Consider the following 19,268-nt stretch of genomic DNA (forward strand, 5'->3'; position numbering starts at 1 on the left):
TTCTAAAATTTTGATGTTGCTTTGCCCGGGAGTTGAACCCAGGGCATACGGTGTAATAGGCGGAGCACGCTACCATCACACCACGGTGGTCGGTGTGAATAACTTTGGACGAACATAAAAGAAGTTTTAAGTAAACGATAACATGCCGAAGTCGGTTATTTTGTGGCAGTATTTTTGGTACATTGGAAGGTAGTTGTTGTAATTAGACGTTTCGGTAAATTTTCGTCAGCTCGAAATATAGGAAAAAGTTGATGTTTCCATAAGCATGCATGCAAAATGGTCAATGGCAACAGTGCTTATCTGTAAACAATACACACACAAATATGTTGTGTACATGTACACAGACGCACACATTGATTCCTACGGGCTTGAGAGTTCGGTGAAACGTGCTTCGTACGACAAACGTCCTTACGTGCGGCACACGTCGGTGGGTAACTGCCGCATTAGAGTTTTGAACTGCACTATAGAATGTTTTTGTTATTTTTGAAGATCATACGAAGCTTTGTATATTAATCACGCTTGCCGCTTTGGGTCCACTTGGACCAAATTTGGTCCACTGGTCCTTTTTTTCAATTTTGGCCCTTTTATGGCGAGCCGTCACAATTTTGGTACTTTGATTTGAATTTTTGAATTTTTTACTTTCATAACACCCGTTTGTATTGGTACTGACCAAATTAAACTGGTGAGTAAAATTAAAAATCTTGGCTTTGTAGTCAACTCCAGTTTGACTTGTGTTGACCACGTTAACCAGGCTATAGGAAGGGTGTATGGCGCACTGCGAAATCTGAGGCTATCGGCGATGTTTACTTCTCGTAACATCCGCCATTAATTGGCTGTCCAATTAATTTTACCTTATTTGACATCTTCCGAGTTGATATATAATAAGGTAGGCTCGCATTCGGCTCATCTGTTAGACGTGGCCTTTAACTATATAATAGGCTCTGTGTATGGACTTTCGAAGTTCGACCACATATCCCGTTGGAAATCTAGCGTGAGATGTCAAATATTCGACTATCTCAAAGCCAGGAGCTGCATTTTCCTTTTCCGACTCATGCTCACTAAGACGCCCTTATATCTTTATAATAAGCTTTCTTTCACAAGATCCGCTCGTTCAAACCACCTTATATTACCCATATTTAAATCTGCTGCGTCGACTAGACTATTCTGACATGGCACAATCATAAGATAGGCCCGTGTCAGCGTATTCATGGGTAACTGCAGCTTTATTTATCACTTTTATAAGTAAATCACCTTAAAACCTGTCGTTGTTTCGCAAATCTGCTGAATATACCCTAGAAAGATTAGGCTCTTCGCCGTTTTCAGCGCTTTCATATTCATTTTCGCAAATTATTCCACCTGCGCTCATATGCTATTTTCTTAAATAAGAGTTCTAAAATACTATACAAAAATTTACAAGACGGTACTGTCTATTTTTGGCATCAATAATCCGATGGCAGAAACAAAAAATTACCCCGAACCAATTAAAAATCGATGCTGTCCTTTAAAAAATAGCCCTCGGTGGGCCCAACACCGGATACGTGATCACAGAATTTTTCCGCAGAACACCTATCTGCACCAGTGCACGGACCTTTAAATAGAGAATGTTGGTAGACGAAAAATTAAAATAGTGGTAGAAGTTGGTAGATTTTTTATCCAAGAAAACAATAGCTACACTTTATATTTGTAAAACAAATAAAGCACATTTCACGGAAATAACACTTAAAAAAAACATGTAAACAAAACAAAAAAAAAAAATGCATATAAATTTGTATATATGTACATAGCTTATGCCTATATTATAGGTACTTGCTCTTTTCCTGTATTTTGAGCTTGAAATACTGAGGAAACTTTACCGATACGTCTAATTACAACAGCAATTTTCCAATGTACCAATATTTTTCTGCCACAAAATAACCGACTTTAGCATGTTATCGTTTACTTAAAACTTTTTATTTTCGTTCAAAATCTATACTATAATAAATCTCTAGAAAATCGTGTCTGTACATCCAAGATTTCTAAAAAAAAAATGAGTGTACTTGACGTTTGGAATGTCGTAGAATCCATCGGCACCACTTTTTCTGTTTGTCTGTATGATATCGATAATCTCGGAAACTATCTAATGGATTTTTATGAGACTTTCACAGATGGATAGCCTGTAATCCAGAAGGGAATCTAGAACTTATTTCATTAAAATCGCGTGAGAAACAAAAAAGATATAATTGTTTAAGCTATAATTAAGCTACTTTTAAGGATTTTTTTTTTCAAAAACGAAGGAAAATGCACTTAGTTTCCAAACAAATATCAAAGAATGCCTTTGCAAAGTTTTTTTCAATTTCATATAAATTAAAAATCAAATTCATGAATAGATACAGTGGCGTACCAAAAAAAATTATTTCACGCTGCCATATTACGATAATCGGTTAAAATGAGGTTACCTAAAACCTCTAAATATGCGTACAATATGGGCATCAAACAATAGAGGAAGGTCCAAAGGTTTCATTTGAATTTTGTGATATTTCGATAAATTAATCGATAACTGAGTTATCGGCCAAAATGTATTTGCTCCAAAATCTATAAATTTACCTACAATATGAAATACTTTTAGCTAAGATTTTAAACCTTTTACACGCGTTAATCAGGGACTCAAACCTTTTGATGCAATTCGATTTATCTATTCGCTGACAGGTGGCGCAAAGTTTTCGTGTGTACTGCGATGCTTTGGTAGGTGTGCGATTGGTTGTCGTACACATACACTAAATAAAATTTTCGCAAATGCTGTAATGCCAAATGTCGGAAAGGTTATTTGTTATGTGCCCATTTAATTTTCATTGCATTATTTTTAGAAACACTATGCCCAAAAAGCGTTCAAATTTATCTAAACGCACTAAAGCTGCTAAGAGGTTAAGACTAATGCGATCACAAGAATCAAGTGAAAATTATGAAACGAGGCGTTCGGCAAATAGAAAACGTATAGCATTTATCAGGTCTATGGAAACTCCTTCCGAAAGTGATGTGCGCCGACATATTGATAGGGAACGCCATGCTTTGTCGCGCGAATTGGAAGCACCGCACGAAAGAGAAATTCGTCTTAGTTTGCAGCAAGTTAGGACCAATTTAAATCGATTTTTTGAAAGCAATGAAGGTCGACATACACGACACAGCACTGACCGAGAGCACCATGTATTGTCTCGAAGTTCTGAACCTGTTGTCGAGAGAGAGTCCCGGCGTATCCGCTCCGCAAACTTAAGGTCACAGGAAATAAGTGACCAAAGGGCCAATAGGCAGATGGCTGATCGTGAAAGTCACGCGCTGTCTCGCGAATTAAAAACCTCCCCTGAGAGAGAAATTCGTTTAAGTACGCAGCAAGTTAGGACAAATTTAAATCGCTTCTTGGAAAATGAAGAAGAACAACTTATACGACTCAGCAATGACCGAGAGCGCCACATATTGTCTCGAGGTTCTGAACCTGTTGTCGAAAGAGAATGCCGTTTAAATGATCAACGCATCCGCTCAGCAAACTTAAGGTCACAGGAAACAAGTGACCAAAGGGCCAGTAGGCAGATACCTGATCGCGAAAGTCACGCCCTCTCTCGCGAATTAGAAACCTCCCCTGAGAGAGAAATTCGTTTAAGCACGCAGCAAGTTAGGACAAATTTAAATCGCTTCTTTGAAAATGAAGAAGAACAACTTATACGACTCAGCAATGACCGAGAGCGCCAGATATTGTCTCGAGGTTCTGAACCTGTTGTCGAAAGGGAGTCCCGGTTAAATGAGCACCGCATCCGCTCAGCATGTCCAAGGTTATGCCAAACAAGTAATGAAAGGGTCGATATGTTGAACGCCGATTGTGAGCATAGGACATCCGAAACATTTTCGCATCGTGAGGAACGTTTGATAAATGATCGACATCGCCAAAACATTACTAGAATGCTGGAAAGTAGCAACCAACAACGCAGCAGTATAGTTATGACTGCAGAAAATTACGAACGCCTACGTGAAGATCAAGAAACATACAGGGCCAACGAGAGGAAAGAATACGCGGAATACGGCAGTTGGAGGCAGAAGAAAATCGCCAAGTTCGCCTGCATGTTGACCGCGTGCGACATACACTAAAAAGGGAATAAAATGACTCTGAAGAGCTTCCCCCAAATATTGATGTAGGTAACGGCTTACTCTGCTGGATTACTAAGATAAAAAGTGCTTTTGCATATAACCCTTTAGTAGATTATGCTAAATACCCATTAATTGGCGAAATGAATTTGAAATGCAGATTTTGCGAAGCCCTTAAATTCCAAAAAGAAACGGTTGGAATGTGTTGTTCCAATGGAAAGGTCAGTTACGAAATTTTCCTAAATCCGCCTGAAGTTTTGAAAGCTCTGCTCAACGGCGATCACTCGCAGTCAAAGCACTTTTTAGAAAACATTCGTGCGTATAACAGTGCATTTCAAATGACATCTTTTGGAGCAAAACAAGTGACGGAAGGACCTTTTATGCCTACCTTCAAAGTCCAAGGGTAAGTTTATCACCTTATTGGTTCATTGTTACCCGAGAATGAGCCAAAGTTCCTGCAAATATATTTAGTAGCGAATTATGAAGATCAGGCGGCTATTAGAAACGAAAACTTTCCACAACTTAATCGTAGTCTGATATCTATTCTGCAAAATATGCTACATGATGTAAATCCATACGTTCGCGATTTTAAAAATGCCCTTGATTTCGTTCCCGAAGAGCAAAATAATAATTATAAATTTGTAATATGTGCTGATAAAAGGCCCGCAACAAAACATCCAAGAAGGTACAATCCTCCTACTACAAATGAAGTTGCTGTTGTTTTAGTTGACGAAGAGTGCGCACTCATGACGATCGTCTTCATCGTATATACGAGACACATCGATCATACGATGCGCTTCAATACCCATTAATTTTTTGTCACGGGGAAGATGGATATAACTTTGAATTATATCAAATTAACCCTACTACTAGATTGCCAAACCCACATAAAAAGTTGTCGTCACAATAATTGAAGCAGAAATTTTAACAGGCAGTGGCAGAGGAGAGAGAGTCTTTATACCACGTAATATAAATACGCATCCCGAACAACGTCGGGTACCCTGCTAGTTATTCATAAAAAACTTATGAAAATAGCACACGAAAATATTTGCGAGTAGATGACTACTACATTTCTTTCATAAACAAATTTATTTCTTGTTTGAATTTATGCACAAATATTTCAAAATAAAAACGAATTTTTCAGCAAACAAAAAATTGTCAAAAAAAAAAAAAAAAAACAGAAGAAAAGTCGAGTGCCATATGGGTGTTATTAAATACAAGGAACAAAATCACCTACAAATTAAAATTGTTTATAAAATCTTATTAATTCAGTTGGAGGCTGAAATAAAGTCCGTCCGATACAAACTTTTTTATTACTATTTGATTGGGAATGCTTGAAATGTTTAATCCATTACGCTTGGCGGTTTTTATGTCGTTGATTATAGAGAACGACCTTTCTGCGGCTGCACTACTGTGCTAAGGAGCACATTTATTCCCTCTAATTTTCAAACAAATTTTCTTCTAGAAGAATTTTTCAGTTCCCAATTTTATACATCCTTTAAGAATATCGTCGGAAAATATCTTTTCTCTTTGTTCCTTATCATATAACATTAATGACCGCCATTCGTTGTTAAGAATTTCCATGGAAGTCTTGTAAAATGAAAAAGCTTTGAGTAAGGGAACAATCGTTGTTATTTGACTAGATTGAATATTGTTTGCATCAAAATATTCCAAAAGGTGTAATTTTTCGTGTTCGAAATTGAATTGTTTCTTATAGAGTTTTATTTTCTGAAATAAATTGTTGCCTAAGTAAATGGTAAAGCCTTAATAGAGTTACTCCTACCACAGAAAATTTTCAGTATTTACAGTGCATACAAAGAACATTCAACTCAACATATTCATTCATCTTAAGAGAGTATATGTGGAGCTTAAGAGGGAATTGAGATTTTCACTGCCACACCGCCATTTTATACAGGGTAAAAGTGTAACACTTTTGCGTTGCGAGCAGGCAACAATTTTCACAAAATAACGAAATACCCAGTAAAGGCGTTGCCTGTTTTTTAGAATAGAACAACAACCCTTGCGCGGCGTACCAAAAAGCGTAACACTTTAGCCAGAAAAGAAAACGCTATTAATTTCCTTACAAAGGCAAATATTGGTAGATTTTTGGGCTTTGGTGGTAGAAAATGAAAATGGGCTAAAAAGTTGGTAGATCTACCAATAAAGTGGTAAAGTCCGTGCACTGATCTGCACACATGTACATATCGCACACTAACTACAAAAGAGTCACAACTTAAAATTTTTCAAAATCGGTTTTTTTCCATAAACCAATTCACAGTACACATCTCTAACCGCCCCTTAAATTTCGTTTTCATTATCTTCTTCTTTAACTGGAAAATTACCGTTATGCCAGTTTTGGTGTTGATTGCATCGCTTGCTATGAGTACAATTTTTAGTTGTTTCAATGTGCTTAAGAACAAGTGAGCAGTTTTTTACGCATAAAGTGTAATTCTGACTATCTTGTTGCAAACAAATTTTAACTTTGTTGTGTATTAATTAAAATTGTCTTTTTATACGTAAAGAGTGAGTAAAGTTGCTTGTATTATTGTGAAATGTTCCATTATAATAGTAATTTCATGCCATAGAAATAGTCATAATTCAAAATTGCTATATATTTTGTCCTTAAACAATTAATTACAACAAAATTTCGTCAATTCATTTTATAATGAAGGTATCCTTCTTTGTAAAACTGGATTTCAGTATAACATTATAGACGTTTTAACGTAAACCGTTTTTCTTCTGTCCTGAACATTTACATTTTTTCAAGTTGTGACTCTTTTGTAGTTAGTGTGTGATATGATGAGTTCAATGTATGCCCCCGCAAGTAACATAACTTGCTTGCCGTGCAAAGGTGTCGAGCTCTCTCTGAAATATTGAACACTTTTATCATTGTTTGTAAGATTTAAGCCGGTGACACAATGACATTTTTCATACAGATGCGTTTAACACAAGATTATTCATTCCAATAACATCGCCACAATCAACCAAGATGTTGCGTTTGTAAATATGAAGGAACTTCAGACGTGGCAATTGAAGTTTATTACGCCTTGCCCATTCACATTCAAATTTCGCGAAGCACTGTTATATACATTCTGCCTATACAAAAAAAATAATTGCTAACATATTTTGTGTCGTAATCGATTGTTATATTGCAGTTTTTGTTTGCGAAAAATGTTAGAAAATTTACCACCCAGTGGGAAAAATAATTTCACTTGCAAAGTGGGCCAACACCCTTAGCCAAAGCAAATGTCAAATTCATCTTCTTATGATTTGCTTGGAACAAAATTTGGAAGATGGCTACTTTTCAATATCAAATGGCGCCAGTAAAGCCGGAGTCATTGGTGCCGTATGTCCTATCGCTGTATCCGTATCCCTAACGTAATCAGCTGTTTATCGTTACGACGGTAAACCAAAACCCAATTGGTTGGCTACGATACGGTTACGACATTAAGTCGGAGCCATTGGTGCCGTATGTCGTATCGCTGTATCCGTATCCCTAACGTCATCAGCTGTTTATCGTTACGACGGTAAATCAAAACCCAATTGGTTGGCTACGATACGGTTACGACCTTAGCGGCACCAATAATCGATTGCATTGATTCTCATAAGATTTGTCGAATCAGCTGTTATAAGGTTACCGATAAAGCACCAATGTCTCCAGCTTTAGCGGCACCAATAATCGATTGCATTGATTCTCATAAGGTTGGTCGAATCAGCTGTTACAAGGTTACCGATAAAGCACCAATGTCTCCAGCTTAACGCTCATTCTACCATTCTCCATTAAAATACGTGCAATCTACTCATAATGCATGCATAAGCTTGTGTTAAACTCATCTATATGAAAAACTGCTTAGTATCGGAGCTGTTAACGGTGTGAATTTCTGTAGACTCTCAACTAAATTAAATACTTTATTTTACAACCATGGCGGAACAATAAAAGATGGCCGCATCGAACAGCTGATTATAACCTTTTTTATTTATTTATTTATTTATGAGAAATACAATTATAAATAATTATCAGTGTTGCCAGGTGATGCAAAAAAAAGAAGCTAGATTCGCAAAAAAAAAAGGTTAGAAAAGGCTAAATTTAGAAAAAAAGAAGCTAAAAAAAGGCCAGAAATTTTTTGGTTAATTCATAAAATTTTTTTTATATTTTAGTTTACACATTTGTAAATAAAAACTTATAAACATAACTTAAGCATAACTTCCTGTTTCAAAACATATCAGGCACATTTTCTTTGACTAGCACATGGAATTATTTTAAATGATTGCATATGTGTATATTAGGCCGGGTCGATTTGTGAGGGGGGGGGCGGGGGGGGAGACAAAAACATCGCCCATTGCTCTGTGAAAATCATACTCTAGGGATCAAAATAAGAAACTTTTCCGAAGGAACCATACCCCTAAAACGAATTCTGATGTCCCCCCCTTTGGGTCGTAGGGGCAAATTTTTAAAAATCCCACTTTAAAATGCCTTTGTTTATTCTTTAATTTTAAATTTATTTAGTCAGAACATATGTAAATGAAAAAATGAATTTAACTTAGTAATAGAAAAGAAATTAAAAAAAATTATTAGAAATTAGCGTTTTTAGAACACGCTTTTAAAACCAAGGCATCACTGTGATGCATTTGCATGTCGTAAACATAGTTGTGTGGGTTTTTTATTCAACCGTTTTAAAAAATGAAGTTATCACTGTGACACAATTGCAGATCGTAAAATTGCTTGTGTTTTTTTTTAAGCCACCACAAGACACAGCAGGTAGAATTGAAATTGCCCCTACCCAAAAGTTCGACCCAAAGGGGTGGGGGGGGGGGGGGGATATAAGAATTCGTTTAGAGTTGAGGTTCCTTCGGCAAAGTTTCTTATTTTGATCCCGAGAATATGATTTTCACAGAGCAATGAGCGATTTTTAAATCGACCCGCCCTAGTGTATATACATAAAAAAAATATTACAAACTAATTATTTATATAAAATATTCCCCGTCTGAAGAATTAGAAGAGCTTAAGTCTGGGTATAAAGTGTGGCTATTTACCATAGATATGAGATCATCGGTAATTTCAAAGTAATTACAACATTTAGATAAGCGTTTTAACGAGCATCTAATATTAAGCAGCGCATTAAGCATTTTAATTTTTAATTTGTTCCTTAATTTAGTTTTCAGAATTTTCATGCCACTAAAAACTCTTTCAACCTCCGCGTTACTGAGTGGTAATTCTAAAAAACTAAATATGAATTCGACAAGTTCTAAACAAGGAGGTTCGTTTAATGCATTTTTATGTTCTCGGACTTCCGACCAAAATTCCATGGTGGAGTGTACATTTTTCCATTGTATAGTTATAAGTTTTCGCTATTTGACTTGAAGAATAACTATATTTGCTAAAATGCAAAAAAAAAAAATGCTAAATCTAGCCTCGAAAAGGCTAACCTGGCAACACTGATAATTATATTACTTTGAGAAGGCACTAGCGGCTCTCCCATCAGGGAGAGAAATGAGATGCTGACCAAACAGTTTCTGTTGAATACCCAGAAACCTGGGCATCCCAACAGACATCTGATTGACGAACCAGCACCGCCTAGGGGCCTAAGGAGTCATCTCCGTAAGCATTTTGAGGAAATACGGCACCTGAGAACCCAGCCGTATGAAGCGGAAAAACACAAGCAGGTCCTTGGTGAACTCCATAGACAGGCGTCGGACCTTTATGTCGGGAATTGCCCGGTGAATCCAGTACTTGAAGAAAAATATCCAGAACTCGCAGAAGAGGAACGCATACTCCCCAGGGAAACGCGTGTCACTCTTGCTCAACTTCGTTCTGGATACTGTAACAGGTTAAACTCTTACCTATCCAGAATCAACCCCGACATACAAAATGTATGCCCTGCTTGCAATGTGTCCCCACACGACACCAACCATCTCTTTAATTGTAATGTGGAACCAAAGCCTCTAACACCCCTTTCCTTATGGTCCACCCCTGTTGAAACGGCAAGTTTCCTTGGACTCCCGTTAGAGGATATTGACGACAATTTGTGATCGGTCGCGGCTATTAGGTGGGGCGAGCATTGCTACAACAACAACTATTTTTTTTAACCTTTTTTATTTGATTTGACACATTAACTTCCGGCGCAGTACGATTTTGCCATTTGTCCATTGAATTTACAAAAACAAAGTATATGGAATTCTTATTTATGTATGTAGGTATGTTCACCATGCTGCCACCTTGCATTGTTCCGACATGTTTACAACTTTGAAATTTATTTAAATAAAGTTTTGCTAACCACTCAGAAGTCGCTTTATCAGTTGGCTATAGCGATCATCGACGAAACACCATTTCAAATGTGCTCATGCAGAACAAAATTAGAAAGGATATTATAAACCTCACGCTTTAAGATAAAACGATATAACTCCTCATTGCGGATGCAGATGCTTTCATTTTGTAATGAAAGTAAATGAAGACTGACTACAGAAATGATCCTGTGAAGTATAGTCTTAACATTGATAAAATCGGCACAAAGTACTTAAACTATGCTGTAAATAATGTAGTTGAGAATTAAGAAGTGAAGATCATTGATCAATATACAAAGTTTCGTATGATCTTTAAAAATAACAAAAACATTCTGTATTGCTGTTCACAACTCACAAGCGTACCCCTCGATGAGAGGGTAGGGCGAAGCAGCAGCAAAATCACATTTGTATGTACACTCGGAAATAATTATATACACAAGCTTGGTTGCCACACCATATTTTCATTTAGGACCATAATTGATCGAAAAAAAGGACCAAATCTCAATAATATGGACCAAAGTTTTGTATTCTTTAATTGGTGTACAAACAATTCGTAAATTCACAAATGTGTCGAATTAGTTGTTAAATCTTAAATTTCGGGTAGTTTAAACGGTTTTCTACAAAAAATTTTGACTAAACGAATAAAAGGCTTTGTGATTGCCTAAATATGTAAATATATATATGGTATATAAAATAAAGTGTAACTTTAGGTATTAAGCTTCTGCATTTCTAAGTGTAGTCTGCTTTGGTAAAGCACACTGAGACACACACTTTCGTTTTAACAATATGTTTAAACAAAAGCCTTAGAAGAAAACACGTGCGGCAAACCAAACTAGTTCAATTTTATTTACGTAAAAATCTTATTTTTAAACTAGATTGCCCCAGAGCTCGATTTTATCATAAAATCCGTCCTAAAAGTTAAAAAAAAATATTTTCCAATAGCTGGGTGTTAAATTTTTTTTTAATGATACACAAATTTATTTCACGCTTCAATTTCCCGCCTATGGCCTAGATTGAGTAAGTGCGAGTTTGGAAACGTACACTTTTTTGCCATATAATTTGTTTTAGAGAAAAAACACATTTCAAATCTCGCAACTATTGCATCTAAACACAGTTCCAAGATTAAAAAAAAATAAAAATTAAAAAAAGATACTTAGTATTCTAATTATGTACACTGAAACTTTTTAATTATCCAATGTTTTGATATAATCACTGTACCTAAAATACTCAAAATGTACTTTATATTGATGGTATAATATCGGCAGACAAACTTTTTCTGATTATATAATTATATAAACTGGTAGTTCTGTTACTGATATTAAATTTTACATTTGTTTAGCAGAAACGCCTTTAATTTCCAGACACAAAGATAGAAAATATAGCCGCATCGCAGTATGAGGCATACACAAGAAAATATTTTCACAGTGATCCAAAGAGTAAAATAAATACCCAGTTTCTTGCGTGGCATAACACTACAATAATTTCGGAATTCTTTAAACTCACTGGTGTGCTTTGGGCTGTGTGAGAAAAATTTAAATATCGACATCCCATACAAAAATTAACACTTTCAAAAGTTTACATAGGATTTCTTTGTACAACTATTTTATGAGTAAATTTTTTGTTTGGCACGTCGATATATTGCTTCACAAACTCTCATATTTGACGGTAATATTTTTGGTAAGAAATCCATCGAGATAAATCGAAAATTATATAAGGGTAAATGAAGCCTGTGGAATATCTTATGGGCAGTGTTGTACATTTTTACCACAGTGAAAAAGAAAGAAAGTACAAAAATATTGGTTACAGCCTAAATGGCCAAACTTAAAAAAAAATGAACCAACGGACGGAAAGGACCATTTTTGGTCCAAATGGACCAAAAGGTCAAACGTGTACACAAGCAGGTATGTAAAACAAGCAAGAAGACAATCATGACTTCCATGTGCACAAAAATATTGTAACGAATTTACTTGCAATCCTCTTATTTGCCCTTTTTGCTAAGTTCGAATCACTAAACTGTTGAATAAATAACTCCAATATGTAATAAGCAAAATGGCCTTTATTAAAGTACTTCACAATAACACTCAAACTGTGCAACGAATAGCTTGCTTAATAACCAAACTGATTGATAGCTCAAATGAAACTCTTACTACTGGCCGCCAGATCGCGTGCTTAATCAATAACTGCTGGATAGCTCAACTCAAACTGAATTCCCGCGCCTCTACAATTGCCGCCTTTTATACTTTTTGATTTCAACCCTCGCATCTTCTAGGCGCTTCCAGAATCTACTAGTCCAGCAGCTCTCAAACTTCTCAGCTGTAACTACAATTGCACAATTTTATAGTTTTTCTCATTGCTTACTTATAGGAGTATCTCAGATATATGCATGTGTTTGTGCATTGACTCTCCGCTGCTCGTATACGTACATATGTGTAGACGCAATTATTGTTTCGTTAATGTAGATACATAATGATTGAATTATTGATGTGAATTCGCGTCACTGCTTAGAATCGGCTTAGAGATAGCAGCTCCCCTTAGTTTTGCTAATATTCGTAACAATATGAACAGTCACGTACGTAAGTAAACGAAATAATAACATAAAAATGAATTTCGTACTAAGAAAACGCAAAATATACCAGTTTGTTATACCCAGCTGTACTTGTACACAGGGTATTATTACTTTGATTGGATAACGGTTGGTTGTACAGGTATAAAGGAATCGAGATAGATATAGACTTCCATATATCAAAATCAACAGTATCGAAAAAAAATTTGATTGAGCCATGTCCGTCCGTCTGTCCGTTAACACGATAACTTGAGTAAATATTGAGATATCTTCACCAAATTTGGTACACGAGCTTATCTGGACCCAGAATAGATTGGTATGAAATGAGCGAAATCGGATGATAACCACGCCCACTTTTATGTATATATAACATTTTGGAAAACACAAAAAACCTGATTATTTAATAAATAATACACCTAGAATGTTGAAAATTGACGTGGGGACTGATATTGATACTCTTGATAAGAATTTGGAAAATTTGTTTAAAATGGGCGTTGCACTGCCATCTTGTGATAAAATCAATTTTACTAATATTATTAATCATAAATCAAAAATCGTTACACCTATCGTAACAAAATTCGGCAGAGAGGTTGCCTTTACTATAAGGAATGCTTTGAAGAAGAATTAACGAAATCGGTTAAGGACCACGCCCACTTTTATATAAAAGATTTTTAAAAGGGTCGTGGACGAATAAAATAAGCTATATCCTTGCAAAAAAGAGCTTTACATCAATGGTATTTCATTTTCCAAGTGGATTTATAACAATAAATAGGGAAAACTTCATATTTAAAAAAATGGGCGTGGTACCGCCCCTTTTATGACTAAGTAATTTTCTATGTTTCGGGAGCCATAACACGAAGAAAAATTAACGGATCGTAATAAAATTGGGTACAAAAATTTTCCCTATGGCAGGAAATATTTCTAGAAAAAATGGACGAGATTGGTTAAAGACCACGCCCACTTTTATATCAAAGATTTTTAAAAGGGTCCTAGACGAAAATAATAAGCTCTATCTTAGCGAAAAAGAGCTTTGTATCAAAAGAATTTTACTTTCTAAATTGAATTATCATATATATTATTTGTAATTGCTGTTTTTATGTAGGGGTTCCTTTTTCGCTCTTATTTGGAATCCAAATCTATAAATAAAGTTTTGGTTGTAAAGATTCGGGCTATTAGCGAACTTTGAGCAATTTTGGTCGTAGTGCGTTTGTTTAGCTATATTTTAATAAAATAATTTGTTAAAAATAAACGATTGTGAGCACACAAAGAAATCTATTTTTACTATGGCACTATTGTGAATATTTGCGCTACATTACCGGCAGTTGCTATTGTACCGCTAGATGGCAGCGCAAGATGTAAGTTTTAATTGATTGACGGCATTTGCTAGTATACGCTAGATGGCAGCGCAAGCTCTAAGTTAATAGAACAGCTGATTTCTGTTGATATTTGATAAGAGACTTATATATTGGTTGCACAAGATGCGCACGGGTCAGGCTCGTAACATTAAATTGGAATACACTACAATTTTTGAAGATGGGTGTGGCACCGCCCATTTTTTGTCTAAGCAATTTTCAATGTTTCGGGAGCCATAACTCGAAGAAAAATTTATATATCGTAACAAATTTGGGTATACATATTTTCCTTATAGCATGAAATATTTCTAGTGAAAATGGATAAGATTGGTTAAGGACCACGCCCACTTTTATATAAATGATATTAAAAAGGGTCGTAGGTAAAAATAATAAGTTAAATCTTAGCGTAAAATAGTTTTGTACCAATCGCATTTTGTGCCATTAAAACAAGAAATGGGAAAAAATGCAAATCTTGAAAAATGGGCGTGGCACTGCCCCTTTCTTACAATGCATTTCCCAACGTTTCTGAAGCCATAACTCGACGAAAAATTTGGTGCACATGTATGCCATTTAACAGGAAATATTTTCAGTAAAAATGCATTAAATCGGTTAAATCGCCTTCTTTATATTAAAGATTTTGTAAAAGTGCGTAGATGCAGGTAATAAGCTATTTCTAGTAAAAGTTGGAAAATTTCGTTAATAGCCCTGCCCTTTTTTTGTAAAGGTGCGCCACACCAGTAACAAAACGTGTTACAAACAGTTATATAACCAATGTTATGTAACTTGTTAGAAATTCAACTGAAAAATGTTGTATAACACGATGTTGTGTAACTTTTTTCTGTTTTTATAGTATGTTACATGCGAAGGGCCCATTACTGGTAGCCTCAGAGAAAAAATCGTTCTAAAACGAACGAAACAAGTTCAAAATTAAGAACATTCGTTGACAAAAGTCTGTTAAGTACGTTTTTTCTTAACTTGTGACCGATGGGCTTGTTTTAAGAACAGTTTTTCCAAGCACATCGTTCGTATTTTATGACCAGTTTGGTACTGATGTGTGAACTTTCAGTGCTCATTTCAAGCACTACTTGGGCTTGATTTAGGATTTTTCGTTCTCACGCTTCGAGAACGATTTGGGGCCGATTTAACATTTTTCGGTCTCAATTTAAGAACGGTTCGTGCTTGATCTTTGGTGGGAGGGAGAGTATTTTTTAAATATATTTATTTGATTTTTATTAATAATAATATTTTTGTTATAAATAAAGAATATTTACAACAAAAAAATTTTTATTAAAATTCAAAAGTTTAAGAAAAAATGCATAATAAGCATTTCCTTATACATTTCTTTTATTGAAAAATTATTCTTATTTAAAGATGTAATCTGCATATATACTTAAAACATTTCATAACAAGTTTGAGAATTACCTGTGCATATGTGAATTGAACTGAACGAAAAATAAGAGTTAAAAAAATAGAACAAAAAAAAATTGTTTTAAAAAACTCAGAGCTTGGCGGCGATCGAACTCGCGCCACACGATCGCAAGCGCGCCATTATAGCCGCTGGGCCACTACAACTGCTTAATAGTTGGTGCCAAATGGTGTATTTAACATTGTAGTGGACACGAATTGTACGGTTTTTTTTTTCTTGGGCTTGATTTAAGAACATCGTTCTCATTAATAGAACATTTGTTCATATTTTAAGACCGGCCGTTCTTTTTTCAAGAAAATGGTGTCAGTTCAAGAACAAGGTTGTTGTTTTAAGAACAGGTCGTTCGTTTTTCAAGAACAAAAAAGTAAGAACATGAAAAGCTTGAGTTGAGTCCGGTGGTGCTGGATTTTAGAACGGCGTTTTTCTTTGAGTGTACTTAACATAGACTTGACTTGACTTGAGAATTGTCACTTACAGTTCTGTTAACTGAACATTGCATGTTACTGATTACTCAAAACTTAGCAACACTTAACCTGACTTAGAAGTCTGTTGAATTTTGATTTTCTATGTAAGTTCTAAGTGACGTTTACATTTCGAGATGCCATTTGTTTATTTCCATTTCATTTTGCAATTTTGTCACACAAATTGACATTTATTGATTATGATGCCAGATTGTATGCGCTAAGTGGAGTATAATCGTGGCTAAGTTGCCAAGTTTACGCCAAGTTAAGTCAAGTCTATGCTAAGTATCAGTAATGGGCCCTTTACCCAGAGGTTGTCGGTAAAGATCAAAGGAATTAGATAACTTGGTTGTATAACAAGTTGCAAGCATGTTTTAAAACAATTGTTATACAACTTTGCTATTTCGTTACCGGTGTGGATGTACCTTAATAACGCTTTTAAGTACAATGGCACATGCGTGTTTATGTTTATTGTTCTGATATATCTTTATTTTAAAATAAACAGTAGGGAAATCCCCATATCTGAAGGAAAACTACATTAGTACCCGCTCAAGGTAATTGGTGTTATACTGTTTTCACACAGACGGCTTATTGAATAATAAAGGCAGTTTTCTACATTAAGACGCTTATTGAGCTCAATCTTCCCTACAAAATTCGAATCTATTTTTATTTCATTAGTAGCTAATCGAATGCCTAATGAAGTCAAAAGCACAATGCAACTTTGTTGGCAGCGTTCCGCTTCCGTTTCCGCTTCTTAGTTTTCAAAGCAAATGTCATTGTCTGCATGGCGGAACGATACAAGGTGGCCGCATCGAACAGCTGATTATAACCTTTTTTATTTGATTTGATACATTAACTACCGGCGCAGTACGATTTTGACATTTGTCCATCGAATTTACAAGTACATGGAATTTTTTTTGTTTGTAGGTATGTCACCATGCTCCCACCTTGTATCGTTCCGCCATGATTGTCTGTCTCATCCTTCATACTAATCGAGCAGTTACTTCTGTGTGAAAGCAAAAAATTTACGATTTCATTAGCAGGTGAAATGAGATCATTAAGTTTCTGTGTGAAAACAGTATTAGCCTCTGTATCCTTTTCGCTTCTTTTAAACAAAAATTAGTTCAGAATAGAACCATATGTATATGTATTACTGCGCAGCCTTTTAACACTATTAAGCACACAAAACACACAACAACAGCATTTCAAGTGTACAGCTGGGTATGTAATGTTCGGTTTCATCCGAACTTAGACTTCCTTACTTGTTTTACTTTTTGGTTAGTGGGTCGTGCGGGTTAGTATTACAGAAGGAAACTCCCTTCTTATCGCTTCAACTTTAAGCCTGGTATCCAAATCATAAGAAATCGTTCATGAAAAAATTGGTATGTATTTCTTGTGGCAAATATAATAGTAGCCAAGTAATTTTAACATTTTCTTTATCTCTTTGCTCCCTATGAAGCGATGTAACATCCATGCAAGACACAAAAATGAATGAAAGTAAATGAAAATTTTTTAAAATTAACATATTCGAATTGAAAATGCAGTTTAGTTAAAGGGAAACAATAGAACTTGTACACTTGTACTTAAATAGAATTGCAAATTCCAATCAAAGAACTCATATACATATACAGCTACTGTCATACCTGGTACTTATGTAAATGAGTGTGTTCTTACAGGGTCGTTTCTCAAGGAATAATTCCCGCTTTCTAATGAACAGGGATCCAGATCTCGATAAAAATTTAACATGCAAACGCAACAACAAATTGATACATATGAATCACATTGTTGTTGCATTTGCATGTTAACTTTCTACCGAGATCTGGATCACTGTCCATCGGAACGCGAGGAAGGAGGCGCGCATATATTTCTTGGCGAAACACGGTACTCCCTGTATTCGTTTGAAAAAAATCTTTTTAACAGAAAGTGTATGAGTTTTGTTGAGTCGTGTATCTACTTGAGAAACGAAATTTTTATTGAGCATTTCTTGAGCGTTTTTATATGGAATTTTTCATTTCTCGCGATTTGGATACCGCCCTTTAATATTCTTCATTGCATCACGTGCATACTGACCATCAGAAAGAAATTATTAAAACTTGCATGCGTACTTATTATTGTTGCCGTTTTTCAAATCATTGCATGTGTACACGTTGGTAATTTTTTTTTCCTTATTTATGCTTCGTCAATATTATGTTTATATTCACACTTTGTTTGTTAGCTAAGTGGAAAATTTTTAATAATTTAAGTGTTGAAACCAAGCCAGTAAAAAAGAAAATACTAAAAAATATAACAAGTTTGGTTTTGCAGGGACCATCAACTGACGCTTTGCGTGTCAGAGAATTCCAAGCAAAAAATGTATACAAAAGTCAGCTGTTTGGTTAGTTTTCGTAAAATTCACAATAGATTTTTGTGATATGTACTACAAAATATTCACAATTATCGACTGAATTGGGGGGTGGGTCACTCTGTATTGGTCAAAACGGAAATGTCAAATGAAGATATCTGATGAATTGCTATCCTATAATATAACTTAACTAGAGATGGTGAAAATGGCCCTTTGTGCCATAGGCTGACCCAACCTAGTTGAATAATTGATTGTAAATATAAGCTGTATTTCGTTGCTAACTAGTACAATTAGCACACTAGCTAGCATACCGAATTGCATGGAAAGCAACAATAAAAAGTAATCGAGTTGAGTTGGCTAAGCGCTTTCAGTTGAAACCACTTAGGTACCTAATTGTCGACCTGACTGATAGTGTTGTATAGTGATGCATATTCAAAGCAGGGCACTATTGTGAACGAGCGAATGAAATGAACATACGAATGTGCAGATAAACAAAAATAACAAAATAACAGCGTGGCGGCAGGGTGACAAACATACAAACAAACACACGTATTTCATGTATTTTGTTTTTGTAATTCTCTGGTTGAGTGTCAAAAACATACTGCGCTAGAAGTAGAAATGTCATAGCAGCGAAAAAAAGTAACAATAATCTGATAAACCTCCACCATCTGTATGGTTTTGGCATAATGAAACTGTTTAGCTAGTTGAAGCGTTTCTTGCTCGCTTGAAAAAA

The 19,268-nt window shown here is 35.4% G+C and overlaps 1 non-coding gene across 1 annotated transcript; it reads right to left on the bottom strand.

Moving 5' to 3' along the window:
- Positions 1-10,383: 10,383 nt before the first annotated feature.
- On the bottom strand, positions 10,384-10,598 carry LOC137247365 (small nucleolar RNA U3). The gene has a single exon (XR_010951830.1). It is a non-coding gene; the product is annotated as a small nucleolar RNA U3 (small nucleolar RNA).
- Positions 10,599-19,268: the final 8,670 nt, after the last annotated feature.

Source organism: Eurosta solidaginis, chromosome 3 (assembly GCF_040869045.1).
Source record: "Eurosta solidaginis isolate ZX-2024a chromosome 3, ASM4086904v1, whole genome shotgun sequence".
Lineage (NCBI taxonomy): Eukaryota > Metazoa > Arthropoda > Insecta > Diptera > Tephritidae > Eurosta > Eurosta solidaginis.